This window comes from Psittacula echo, assembly GCF_963264785.1.
Source record: "Psittacula echo genome assembly, chromosome: 2".
NCBI lineage: Eukaryota > Metazoa > Chordata > Aves > Psittaciformes > Psittacidae > Psittacula > Psittacula echo.
The window spans coordinates 101,753,990-101,765,222 of record NC_137737.1 but is presented as its reverse complement, the minus strand read 5'-3'; the positions used below and the strand labels follow the sequence as shown (position 1 = coordinate 101,765,222).

The 11,233-nt window shown below is 43.4% G+C and overlaps 1 protein-coding gene across 3 annotated transcripts in view; it reads left to right on the top strand.

Moving 5' to 3' along the window:
• Positions 1-10,215: 10,215 nt before the first annotated feature.
• The window catches only part of SOCS6 (suppressor of cytokine signaling 6), a 28,044-nt gene continuing 27,026 nt past the window's right edge, over positions 10,216-11,233 (top strand). For all 3 annotated transcript variants that reach the window (XM_080610622.1, XM_080610623.1, XM_080610624.1), the window contains exon 1: positions 10,216-10,407. The gene's annotated coding sequence lies outside the window, so the exon portion shown is untranslated. The remainder of the gene's footprint in view (positions 10,408-11,233) is intronic.

Genomic DNA, 11,233 nt, shown 5'->3' with positions numbered 1-11,233 from the left:
AAACTAAGCTAAATATAAACACTTGATTTATAAATAAATAAAATACTCTTTCCATCTCTAACCTGATTTGTATCTGCTTTGTATCTTTGAAAGTGTTTCTGATGTTAAAACCCCTTGGCATTTTAGGCAAATAACGGTCACATCTTTATGCAAATCGTCATGAGTGCAGGGAATGGAGTGGAGTGGAGTGGAGTGGAGTGGAGTGGAGTGGAGTGAAATAGAATAGAATAGAATAGAATAGAATAGAATAGAATAGAATAGAATAGAATAGAATAGAATAGAATGGAATGGAATGGAAAGGAATGGAACGGAACAGAATAGAACAGAACAGCTATGCTATGTCATGCATCTAGCTCTGCATGACAAGCTCTGACTTAGGCCTGAGGGGCTATCTGCAGTGCGGGTCCCAAGGGAGGCCGGTCCCAGGCATCGAGGCCTATGAACTCCCTCTGGACCCTGACACAAGTAGACCTGCACTCCTCATCTACTCTCCCTTAGAAACGGATGGGGTGCCACTGGAGAGAGAGCATTGGGCCAGACGGACTCCTGACGGAGTGGTGGTGTTGCCAGGCTCTTGTGTTTTGTTCTGTTTCCCCAAAAGAAAGAACGCAGGCTTGTTTAAACACTAGTATTTGGGGGAGGGGTGGGGCTGGGAGTGGGGGGAATCACAAGGACATGAGCAGGTATTGCCCACATAAAGAAGGTTTGCAACCATGTAGTTCAGGAGCACATCCTGCTTCAGGCTGAGGGCTTGATCTTTGAGCCTCACTGGTGTCACAGACGTGGTCTTTTGCTATCCTGTGGAACTCAACAAAACTGGATGAACACAGAAACGTTTCAAAAACCAGTTCACCCATGGTTTTTGCAAATCTGTTCAGATGCTCAAATCATCCAGAGACAATCGCCATCTCTCACCCCCATCAGAAGGCACAGGCCTCCTTCCCACAGAGTGACAGAGCCAGTGCCTGTGATGGGACACAACTACCCACTCAATCCCTTCCGCTAGTGCAAGCCTGGGAAAAAATGGCATCCAGAATTTCCTCAGCATGTACTGTTTTGGAAAGAAGGGCGTAGGGAGAAAAAACTTGGAAGTTGGAAGAGACCTACAATGATCATCAAGTCCGGCTGCTCGATCACTTTGGGGCTGGCCAAAAGTTAAAGCGTGTTATTAAGGCTGTTGTCCCTGCCTCTGAAACACTGACAGGCATAGGGCATTGGTCATCTCTCTAGGAAGCCTCTTCCAGGTTTTGGCCACCCTCTAGGTAAGGAAATGCTTCCTAATGTCCACTCTAAAACTGCCTGGGCGCAGCTCTTAACCGTTGCCTTACGTCCTATCCATGGATGCCAGCGAGAAGAAATCAGCACCTCCCTCTCCATTTCCCCTCCTTGGGAAGAGTTGTAGAGAGCAATGAGGTCACCTCTCAACATCCTTTTCTCCAAGTGAGACAAACCCAGCATCCTCAGCCGCTCCTCACAGCACAGGCTTTCCAGCCCTGTCACCAGCTCTGTTGCCCTCCTCTGGGTGCATTCGAGGACCTTCCTGTTCTTCTGAAACGGCGGTGACTCCTTCTCTTCCAGTGAATCACCTTCAGTCTATAAAGCAGTTACAGCCTTAGTGTATTGTATTTCTAACTGTGATTTTGTTCTCTGAATGCTTCCTCTTTTGGATATCTGTTACGTGACGGGGCCAAGAACTGCATCCAGTACTCAAGGTGAGCCTGCACCAGTGCTGAGTCCAGTAGGAAAATCACCTCTTCTAAGCGGCAGGTCATGCTGTGTGTGATGCACCTCAGGATAGGGTTTGCCCTCTTGGCTGCCAGGGCACATAGCTGGCTCACACTGAGCCCGCTGCCAAGCAGCATGTCCACATCCCTTTCTGCAGGGCCACCTCTCTCCAGCCACCTCTCTCCCAATTTACACCTGTGGCTGGCATTCCTCCATCCCACATGCAGAATTCAGCATCTGCTCTTGTTCGGTGTCATGCCATTGACGATTGCCCAATACTCCAGTCTGTCTAGATCCCTCTGCAAGACCTCTTGTCCGTCAAGAGAGTCAACAGCAGCCCTCAGCTTAACATCATCAGCAAACTCTCCACTGATGCATTCAACTCCTGTATCCAGATCATTGATAAGAAGATTGAACAGACTGGATGTGGTATAAATGCCTTTATTGATACAGTCCGAACACAGGGATTAATTAATTTGCAGGGACACTCAGCAGCGGTGCCCAGGGTGTGGCCGCCATGAGCAGGGACATCCCCCGGGCCTCCTGGGCACAGGCACTTCCTCAAGGCCAGCACCCCAAAGGCCTTTTACAAAGCCAAACATAAGCTGAAGATTTTTCACCTTTTTTGCTTTTGAAGATGTGAAATATCATCTTCTCTTTTTAAATTTTTTTAAATATTCAAGTTAAGTTTTGTGATGAATTTGACCAACCCAAATTTAATGAACTGATGGTAAAACCTCCTCATATTCAAATGTAAACTATATTTTAGTGTGGTTCTACACCTGCGTAGACGTCTTGACAAATGTTCTCAGGATGTTTTTGAAAATGATATGCAGAGGCACGGTAGGCTATTTCCTAATGAATTCAATGCCATTTCAGGATCTTACAGTTATCTGATGTGCAACCGAGGTTTATTGAAAACACATAGTGTGGTCAACAAGGGCTTTTCCACCCTGCCTTGCTGGTCAGTTTCACCTTTCCTAAGAGATCAGCAAATATGCAAGGAACTATAATTGAAAGCTTCAACTTCAAAGAGAAAGCAGTTTTCTGGTACAGCAGTGATTTTAATGTCTATATTTTTTTAATTGTTAGGACAAGAGTAATAAAACAGTGTTTTGCAAAATTGTAGAAGTTGGTACTGTTGACTTCTTTTTGAGAGCCAGACTTCATTTTTGAGAAGAAACATATTTGAATGTGCATGTTTAGAGTACACTTAGAAACAAGTTTGCTAATAATGTCTTCTGTGCTATCCAGTTTAGAAATGAGCTAATTTTATATTGGCTATGTAACAGATGTCAGTTATTGAGAGTTTTAATTTTCAGGTAATGAGGACCATGTTTGAACTTGTGACCTAAATGTGAGAAGTTCCATATGTACCTCTGTCAGCCATCTAGATTTAAATACTGTTTCTTCAGCAATAGGAAATTTTATTCCAGAAGGCTGTGAACTGTACTGCTTGACTGACATAGCCTGAAGGTGTTTTAAGGGGTTTCTTTTTGTTTTGCTTTTTTGCTTTTTTTTTTTGTTTGTTTGTTTGTGGTTTTTTTTGAGTTCTGTAAGTATAATAATATAGGTAAAAATTATTTACAAACTGTTCAATTAAAACTAGCAGGGGCAGGTACACCCTCTAATAAGCTCTTGAGAAACAAGAGTATTGGGGCAACTCCTGATCTAGCTGAATGTACATTGTGTAACGATAAGCCCCGAGGTATGAGAATACTGGAGCAGCCCTGGATCTAGCTGAAGTCTGTGGGAGTTCAGAAATCAAAAGAAATTGCTCATGGCATTACAGGAACAGCCTTACAGTGCTGAAGCAACCGTGAATCTTTTCTGCAAACTGGAAGGAAAGGACAATCAGGGCTGGACAAGAACTGCTCAGCTGGCATTGTGAAATCTGCTGGCTATCCACAGCCATACATCCATTTTAGTGAACTGTTTTTTTGGGTTTGTTTGTTTTTAATATGCTTCTGCCTATGAATTGAGCATTTTTTATGCTTATATGCATGTTTTTAAAAGCATATTCTTAAGAATGAGACTGAAAAGAACCCATTTGACCTTCTTTTTCATAACTAAGGAAATGGCTGCAACACTTAAAGCCGAGAGGAACAGTTAGTCATTACACAGAAAGTAGAACAACATCGATTTCTAGGCACACCTGCTACTACTGGTTTTAGACATTTTAAAATTTAATATAATCCTCTAGTGAACATTTTGACCTGATATCTACACTTTACTTTGCTCTCTTTTATGTGGTCTAATGAAGTAGGGATGATTCTTGATGTCTAACCAAGATTTATTTTTAGGTTTTTTAATAAAATTCTAGCTACAGCTGTGTGCTCAGTCATCACGCAACACTAACAGAAGCTGGCTGGAGACAAATACAGAAGTAATATTACCTCTTGAGTTTTCAAAAATATTTTTCCCTGTGAAAAAGTAAAAAGTCATCTTCTAACTTCTTTTCACATTTTTATTCCATCCTCTATTCCTCCTTAAAGATGAGAAAATAAACCACTGTTTGTTTTTTTTCCTTTTAAAAGTCCTGCTTTAGAACAATAAACTCCTGACAAATATAATGGATTATTTCTAAATGACCGGGTTCATATTTGAAAGTTTGGGACACACTTTTGCCTTTAACTCTACCCTGAAAGAAACATTCTAATGCAACATTTTCTATACCAGTTTCATCCACCAGACAAGGAAACCAGGAAACAAAGGTGCTGAGCAACACATGCCCTTGCCACAGTCTCACTCAATTCACACAAATCTCCTTTGATCCTCCAGATCCCTGGCAAAACCATAACCAAAAGTTCTGGATGTTTAGGCATTGTAAAGTGACATCTGGAGCTGTTTTTTGTCTTCGGCACTTGATTGCCAAAATGATTGCTCTTGGTGAGCTCTATACTCCTTGGGCCAGCTGTGAATTCTGAAGTAAGGGCTACAAATCCAAGCCCGTGAGCTGCATTGTAAAGAACAATTAAGATTTTAAATAGAATTAATTTGGCTATAGGAAAGAATATAATATTCCAAGTTAAAATATATGTTCTTGGGTTTTTCTTTAAGGGTCTGACACTAGTACCCATAAAAATTCTTACTTTTACCTTTTAACAGAAGAAACTTTACAAGTTGAAGAAGGAAGTCTCGTGAAGTTTCTGCGCTTTTGTTACAGAAAAAATATATGACCTTCTGTATGCATTATTTTGATGAACTAGTACGGGGAAAAAGATGAAATTGAGCCTGCATGTATTCCAATGTATTGGCTTTGAGAGTACAGACTTCATATATATTGTCTTTGTTAGCTATGTCCATGGGCAGGGACACCTTCCACTAGACCAGGTTGCTCAGAAACCTTGCCTGTCTTTCTGCATCTCCAAATTTACATGACTCACTGCAGACCTGAGCTAGTTGACAAGCAAACATACAGGCAATATGGATACTTAATGAGTAAGATACATAGGCTAACTTAACTGTGTAGAGCTGCTCACAGCAACTACTGTCATGATTTATTGTGTGTCTTTACTGACAAGAAAAGTGATATATTATTTCCCTGGCTTTAACAGAAATCTATTTGTGAGGCCCAATTTACCCTGAATTTATTCATCTTTTGGTCCATAACCAATTAAAATGACTACTCCCTTTCCCCGTTATTCAGAAGTTAGCCTTCGTTTGCTGTTTGCTATTAGAAATGTCATTTTGCCATACTTTGTTGTTTTCTATCATAATATAATTGATAGAGAACTTTGATCTAAGAAAATATTGAGCTGTCCTCTTGATAAAAAATTTACACTCCTATCGTCAACAGAATCTTTGAAATGGATTTAAAAATCTTAATTTCAGAAGTGCTTGTCAGTCATTTTTAAGTATGATTTCCCTGCAATTGAATTGAAACAGGTGGAAGTGGCACTCAAACACAGGCGTCAATTAGAAAATATTAAGTAACTGGGTTTTTTAGGTATAAGCATAACAGATAAAGATACAGACTATCACAAGGTAACCACAGTGTGAAGTAGAAGCAATAGCACTACTCTCATTAAAATGTGACAAATGATTTATATGTATGTGATATGGATAGTTTATTTTTAGTAGCTATAATGAGGTCTTAACACCACTTATACCTTAAACTGATTTCAGCAGTGCTGGTAAACAATGCAAATTTAACTCCAATCTGAGGCAAAGCGGGGGGTGGAAGAACTTCCTGCATACTTCACCTGTTTTCGGTTCTGGTTTCTAACACTACTATTAAACTGGGTGGAGGGTATTTGCTCAAAAGAAAAATCAACCCAAAACCAAACCCCAATATTGAAAATATTTACATAAACTAAAAGCTATAATAGAAATGGAATTTACTAACAAAAAACGTGCAAGAATCTGAGAAAATGAAGTGGAACAATCAACATAGAGTATCCAAACATTATATGTGATGATATGATATATAAAGATTTCTAATAAGTATTAAAGTATAGGACTATAAATATACAATATTATCTAAAATAGAAATACAGGAATAAATAAAATAGATATAATAAAAAGGACTATGGAAATTGAAAACCCCAGAAAATTAGGTCACAGTTACAAAAATGACCAGCAATCTAGAGTGATTTTGTATATACTGCTTTCCTTAAAAGCCCGTGGTTTTCCAAGGCCATTTGAATATTTACTATCTAAAAGATCCAGTTCCTTTAAAGTGTGACAATAATTTGAAAATTCCAATAAAATTGCAAATGCCCTTTCCAAATTATACTTAACAGAAATAGAAAAGGAGGCATTTGTGTCCTTAAAATACAGTCACATACAGTTACATGCCTTCAAGGAGCAATAAGAAGACAAAAGCATTAACCTCCCACTGCAATTCAGGCCAAAGAGCAAGGAGGAGAGTAGTTGTTACGATATGATGGTAACTTATGCCAGGTAGGCAGCAATAGGATAAAAAGTGGGTATGGTGGATATAACATCAGCTTTGTTGTCAATGATCTGCCTCTCTGAACTAAAGATTTGTATACACACGTATTTGATTCAAAAGTTATGAAATAATTTGTAATCACAATTTTGAGTATAAAAAAGGAAAAAAAAACCCAACTCCATAAGCATATCAAAGCAAGGAACTCATCGACATGCAGACCTCAGTCAAAGTAATTAGAACTGGATCTGGAGGTCCTGATTTTAGAAGCTTATGCATATAAGGACATTGGATATGAAAAATTTGAATTTTGTATTACTAAACCCCAATTTTTAGTCCTCATCATCTTGGACAAAGCTAGCAACTGTGAGGCAAGTCTAATAAGTGATATGGGCCTAGAGAGCTTTAAAACAAGATGTCTGAATATATGAACTGCTCAATTTAGACCAACACATGTTTTTAAGCCAAGAACAAATTCATCTCAGCAATCCTGTTAACATCCTCCTCATATGCCATCCAAGTTGCAATGCGAGTAACACACTTAGGTGAGTTCACCCTTAGTGATAAACTGTTGCTTGTACTGGGATACAGCTATTTGCTGACACGCTTAGATGGGAAAAAATCTATCCTGGACATAAAGTTGTATACTAAGGCTAAGACAAGTTAACAGCACACTGGTAGCCTATAGAGAAGATTGCAATCCCCAATCCTTCTCCCCATTTTTATCATCACTCCAAATGCACAAAGTACCTCTTTTGTGTAGGCTGTGATATTCATCTGGTAACAGGTTGAACTACATCAGCAACTAATCCAGCTGGAAAGTATTGTTTTGTTCTGCTTACTCAGTGTCTTCCTTTAACGTCCCTGACTTCTTATAAACTGCTCAATGCTAACAATCTGAAAATGTTGTTCTTGTGAACTCTTACAGCAACAGATTACAGTTTCTAAATTATGTGAGTGAAAAATAAGGCACCTAGTCTATTTTACGTTGTGATTTATTCTTAGGTAAATGAACCTCAAGAGATTTAGCTACCTGAGCTGGCTTAAAGAGGTCCAACAAGGACTGTAGCCACTATGAAAAAAGGGAAAGGTTTATATGAGCAGAAGGAGGGAAGGAGACAGAGAGAGAATGAGGAATCATGTCGAGTAACAATACTAATTTAGGCCATATTTAGCATCATCCCTACTGAGAAGAAAGTTAAAGTATGGAAGACAGACTGGAGGATAAATCTACCAAGTTTTGTGGATGACTTTCCTTCAGCTCTCTGAAGTTTTCTGTCAGTGCCATTTCTGCAAACAGCTAAACCTTTTGATTCATAAAAGTGACAAGGAAGCAGTTTCAGACACATTAAAACCCTTGTTTAACACATGGGCTGGAAAACATCATCCAGAACCAACTCTATAATAAAGTGTGGGTGGCTGTAGAAAAAGACTTCTAAGACCTTTTTGTTTTAAAAAAAATTCTGTCTCATGTGCAATACTACAGAAATTGTCTTAGGGTAACAACCAGCTGAAGGTAGAAAACCATTTTTAGTCTTTTGACTTCTTCATACATACAGTTGCTGTTGTCCCACAGCTGCTGCCAAAGACACTGCTAAAGTTAATATCACATATATGTGTCGAGCAGGAGTATTAGCTGGATCCTGAAAATAACTACTTGTTCAGTGTTTGTATCCAAAGGAAAAGGAGGCCTAAGACGAAGGCAAGAACACACACACAAAACCCCTCAAACTTGTTTGAGGAACTGACAAGAACTGCACAATAATTAAACAGAAACTTTCCCAGTGAAGACCTTCCTTGCTTCCGTGGCTCTCTCTTATTCCCCTCTTGGATTAGGTTGCTAACAGTTTATCCAAGAAAGGAGGAACCTACTATGTTGAAAAACAAAGTTTTTTGTTATTTCCTTTTCTTTCCTTCTTTGAGCACCACTGCCAACATAGAAAGTCATTCATATTTTTAACACCAACAATATGGGTTTTACGAACAAGTTACAAAATTCATAAGGTTTCAGAAATTATCCACTTGGAGCTATTCTTAGCTTTGTTATACCACTGATAACATGTAATCATAATTGTTAAACAAACAGTTTTAATATAAGCCACTTAAAACCATAAATCATTCTATATAGATCAGGAAAAGCCAAACTTTGTGGAAAAAAATAATTTCTTTTTGCAACTCTATTAATCTCCTGAAATGGTCCTGGCCTGCCAGCAACTGAGGTCAATCAGACACATAAAGAAACATACAACCCTTGGATGAGACTCAGGAAAACCCTTTTAATTCTCAGTGAGTGCCTGAGATACAAAAATGTAAGCGAAATCAAGACACATTCTGATCTCAAATAACTTTGGCAATTAAAGAAGTCACAGACCTCAACCCACAAATACCTTTGATCTCAGTAGAAGAATCCAGGCAGAATGTGCATGGACATTTTCACTATCTTGTGAGTTTCAACCATTTCTTTTAAACCTTGAAATCAGTGAGCACTGGCATAACGAGTCATACAAATGACATTGGCTCTCATGCGATTACATAGGTACGCAAATTATGCATATCTTTACAAATCAGGTTCTTGATTTGCATCAGTTATATATCACAAGCAGGAAATAAAAGGTAGCATTTTACTAGCTCCACATCAGTCAACAAATATGACTTGTATATTTTAAGACCCATATTGTCCACAGATTTTAATTCTTCGCTCCCCGCAAGTCACTTGTGTTGGTCTCACACATCCTATATTAAGAATTGTTTAGTTGCTCTTGATTTAGCATTTTATTTTTAAAAAAGGGGAAGGCAAACAAGCAAGCCGGCATGCAGCCTGCTTGGCTGGAGTCGCAGTAGCACAGCTGATGGGGCTGAAGTTTAGCAGCGATCTGTGAAGCGAAGTTAAACACTAAAATAATGCCTATTCTCGTCTTCACGGCATGGGAGGTGTGAAGCAAAATGAAGCGGAGCGGCGGGTAGACCACCTCTCTCCCCAGCACAGGGCGGGCCCGCACCGAAAGCTGATCTCCGTCGCGGGCCTGGCCCATCACCCCTGCTCGGGAACCCCCTCAGCAGTGCGGTACCAGCAAGGCGATACCTCTCGCCAGACAAGTAGGGAGGAGTAGCTCCTTATGAACTTGTGAGCTTCTATAAGCGAGGGGGTCAGCCAGATACCGGAGCGGGGTGGGAGGGAGGAAAGGGCCAGAGACTAACAAAGCCTGATTGCCCCCTCCCAGCGCGGTTCCTGGCCGCCCCTGCGGGTCTTCGGTGGCCGTCGAGCCCAGAGGAAGGCGCCCAGAGCCGGGAAGGGAAAAGGCCCGGTCACCGAGTCGGGCGCTGCAGGGTAGCCGAGCCGCGGAGGGCTGTTGCCGGCCGCCGGGGCAGCGAGGAAGGCGGAGGCGCGGAGGGGGGAAACCCAGGCCCCGCTAACCCCGCCGGGCTGTACGTGGTCGCCGCCTGCCGCAGGCACTGCTCTGGCTGCGGCGGCCATCGCGGACTCGCCACCCCCGTACGCCCCTCCGAGGACGGAGGGGTGGGGGCAGAGGAGGCGGAGGAAGCGGCGGCGGCGCCAGGAACGGGGGGGCGGTGGCACGGCGAAGGAGGGAGGGAGCCGGAGCCGGGCCGGGCCGGGCCCCGCAAAAGCAACAGCAGCGCCAGCTCCTCCTTCTCCTCGGTGAGTCGCGCGTCGCCGCCTCGGGAGGCTGCTCGCCGCTGAGCCCGGATGCCGGCGCAGGCCGGGCCGCGCCGCCGAGGTGTCCAGGGAGAGGTCCGCGCCGGGATCGGGACACCGCGGCCTCCGCTTGGTGAGCGTCCCCGCGGCAACGGGCGCGCCGCGGCGGGTCTTCCACCCCCTTCCCACAGGGCTGGCGGGGAGAAGGGAGGGCCAGGGGATGGGGACAGCGCGGTTCACGCTTTGCCTGCCGCCCTTTTCCTGAGCTGCGGCCCTGGCCTCCTCTCCCTTTGTTCGCTCAGCTCCCCGAGCCTGCGGCGGTGCCAGGCCCTGCGGAGGCACCGGGGCCACTGCGCGGCCTGCAAGGCGGGCGGGTGGGGAGCCGGGCCCGGGCCGCCGAGGCTCTGCCCAGCCCCCCGCCGTGACAGGAGCAGGCCGGAGCCGGCCTCTCACTCCTACCAGCCGCCGGTCTGCCCTGGGCCGCTGAATAAATACACCCCGCTTCTACCGACCCTATGATCGGGGTAGCTGAATTAGGCTGATTCGTCCCCACCCGCCTTGTAACCCGTCTGCAGATATGGGCCTGCAGGGTCCCCGCCTGCAGACGGGTCGGGGCTGGTGCGGCGGCGGAGTCCGAGGGCGCCGGTGCCGCGCTGTTGAGGTGAGGGTGCGCCGCGGGCTCCCGGATGGGCGAGGAAAGGAAAGGCTGGTTTCTGGGACAGGCAGCACTTGAAAACTTGACTTTAAAACCCAACACCAAACCCCCAAACTTTACTGGCTTACTGTTCCTCAGGCTGCTTCTTGCGTTCTCCTTACCTTAATGGTTCTGCTTCTCTCAGAAAAGAGCTCCTGGCCCATGCCTACTGGCTTGCTGAAGAAAAAAGCCTTTTGAAAATACTGAGGTTCTAAGAGATGTAGAAGTTGATGCTTCTGTGGTGTGAAGTGCTTTGGCTGTGTCT